General features: G+C 37.5%; 1 long non-coding RNA gene across 3 annotated transcripts in view; it reads left to right on the top strand.

Annotated features, from left to right (window-relative positions):
* The window catches only part of LOC106807942, a 16,697-nt gene extending 15,631 nt beyond the window's left edge, over positions 1-1,066 (top strand). For all 3 annotated transcript variants that reach the window (XR_001393730.1, XR_001393726.1, XR_001393728.1), the window contains one exon: positions 361-1,066. This is a non-coding gene — a long non-coding RNA (uncharacterized LOC106807942). The remainder of the gene's footprint in view (positions 1-360) is intronic.
* The last annotated feature ends 1,902 nt before the right edge of the window (positions 1,067-2,968 follow it).

Below are 2,968 nucleotides of genomic sequence, written 5' to 3'. Positions count from 1 at the left end.
CGAGAAAGGGGGGAGAGAGAAAAGCGAGAGAGCGAGAGAAAGAGATAGAGATAGATACACAGATAGATAGATAGATAGATAGATAGCGAGATAGATAGATAAATAGATAGATAGATAGATAGCTAGATAGATATATAAATAGATAGATAAATAGAGAGGCGGGAGAGAGTGAGGGGGAGGGCGAGAGAGGGCGAAAGAGGGCGAAAGAGAGCGAGAGAGAGCGAGCGAGAGGTAGAGGTAGAGCGAGGGAAAGGGGTAGATAAAACTGCACGGACTTCATTGCCAGTCGCAACTGATCCATCATCAACCTTTCGTTGTCGGATTTCATATTAATTTCATGCACATAAAATGTTTTTCCAGTGCCAAGCACCGCGCCGTAACCGGCTAAACATACAGAGGACACGGAGAATAGACACGTTTTCGAGGCAACGTCGAGCAGAGAGCGATTCAGTGGCTACCGGTCTCCAGTTACACATACCATGAAGTGCGCAGAGCTACACGTACACGCCCGATGCGACCTGTGTTTGGAGATACTATTTGTACTGATTTTACATACATGATATATTTCTTTAATTTTCACTATTTAAATATTATTAGAGGATATATTAATTAAATTAAAGCATGAATGCGTTATTAAAAAGCTTTGAGTAAAACCACCAATTTATGTCAATTGTAAATGGAACTTGTAAAACGCATTAGGTCGTTGTGGTAAACAATTTATCGGTCAGCCTTTTATAAACGAATGTCGTTACAAATTTCATATATAAATAGTATATTTGAACTAGTTAATATTCCTCTAATTCACTTGTAAGTCATGTTTCTGACACGTCCCCCGTGATTTTTTGTGTATGATTTGTACGCCTGCGGACCACTGTCAGAACCTTTTTCCAAAAGAATTTACTTCATATGTTCCTGACAACGGTCCCCTGATTATAAACTCGCGTTTATATATTTATTAGTACATATATTACAATTATGTATATTGAAGTCCACACGCATGTGTAGGCCTATTAGCATATGTTTTCACGATTGAAATACTTTTTAATAAATATACATTAAACTAAGATTTTCGATGTACTTTTTCTATGATGGCGATTATTCAAAAGATGTCCACAATAATTTGTAAAGAAGGCTCTACATATTTCAGTAAAGAGTAAAGTGGTAGGATAATACATTGCAGTGAATCACTGGTTGCGGTGGTGGGAATCTCCGAATGTGGAGTAGAATAAACTAGAGCAGTAGAGCAGTAGATGAGTAGAGTAGAGTACAGTGCAGTGGAGCAGTAGAGCAGTATAGTAGAGTAGAGTACAGTGCAGTAGAGCAGTGGAGCAGTATAGTAGAATGCAGTAGAGTTGTTGTTTCGTGGACCTTGACCCTGACCTTGACCGTGGCCTCGACCAATTTCCCCATTTCTAAAATTTTTCGATGGCCTTGGACTCAAGGCCATTACTTTTTCCAATTTTAAAATTTCTACATAATTAGGCCAAGGCCATAGCCCTGAGCCATTTTCAAAATGTTTACCTCACTCGATTACAGTCATGGTCATGGTCAATGTGTGTTTATATTTCGCCTAACAACATCTCGAAAATATCTTACCGTAGTAAATGACAAGATTTGAACCCGGGATTATTGAGTACCAGCCCAGCACGATACGCTAGCACCCAAACTTACCATTCCTTATATGTTCAGCACGAATCTATGTGTTACATTTTACTCAACAATAATTTGAAAATATTTTACGAAGTTACCTCACAAGAGTTGAACGCGGGACAACCCGGTCCTATTCCAACATGTTACGCACACGCCTAAACTTACAATTTGGGTTTGGTTCAGATCTGATGTGTGTTACGTTTTCGTAGAAAAGAAAAGTCAACAAAGAAGTTACTGCCGAGCAAAGATTTTAACGCGGAAATTTCTATTTATAAACGAGATAGAAATATACTTGCAGTTCTTTTCGTACAAACAATTATGCTTGATAGAACCGCGCTATATTTATTATTGTTTATACTAATACTAATAATAATTTATAATACAGTAGCTCGATGCTAATTAATCGAAGCAATATCCCTTCAAACATGGATTCACACAGTAAAATAGGTGGTGCTCGCCTCTGGTTTGCTTGTCCGCACAAACGGATAGATATGGCCAAATAAATTTAAAAGAAAAACCACATTACTTCCGTATATGCTCTAGGGGTAGCTAGAACTAACCGCACTAGAAAAGAATATATCTGAGAGCACGTGTACGCCGAAACGGGACATTTATAATTATACGAGTTATTTGTAATAATAAAACTGCGCCTATAGTTTTACCACCCCCTAACTACCACAGGCCGGGGCGAGTAATAAACAGTAGATCCAAACCGCAAATGTGAGGCATCAACATCGTAGATTAGTACTTGTTTTTAAAACAATTTCAAAATGGAACATTTAGCGTTAGAACAAACCATGCCATGCATGACATGCAATGTACTGGTGATTATTTGCTGACAGTGGAATTAATATATGACGAATAATTTAAGAAATCTTTTGTTATTTAATTATATATAATAGCATGTATCTCTACTTCAATAATAACTCTACAAAAGGTTATGCACAACCATTAGGAATCCAAAAAGCTAGTAATGTTATCTACGTGATGGAAACTCGAGTGTCACTCACACACATTTAAATTTTAAAAGCAAGAGTAAAATAACGTGGAGTGTGGTACGTCGAGTCGTCATAATGATAAAAACCATCCAGAGTATAGACGTGACGAGCATTTTAAGAGCGTGGACTGACAAACCTAGTTTTAAAGGCAATTCGTTGTGTAGAACTGATTGACCTGATATGATGCGTGAATTGAATGAGCGTGTAATATACATTCGACTAATGACATGTAGAGTAGCTATCTAATTACAATCAGTCAACATCACATACAGTCATTTAACCTGTTAATACAACTCATAATTGACACAGGAAAAATGGGA

This window comes from Priapulus caudatus, unplaced genomic scaffold (genome assembly GCF_000485595.1).
Source record: "Priapulus caudatus unplaced genomic scaffold, Priapulus_caudatus-5.0.1 Scaffold12, whole genome shotgun sequence".
In the NCBI taxonomy this organism is placed as follows: domain Eukaryota; kingdom Metazoa; phylum Priapulida; class Priapulimorpha; order Priapulimorphida; family Priapulidae; genus Priapulus; species Priapulus caudatus.
Note: the sequence above shows the minus strand (reverse complement) of the source record. Positions and strands in the feature narration are given on the sequence as shown.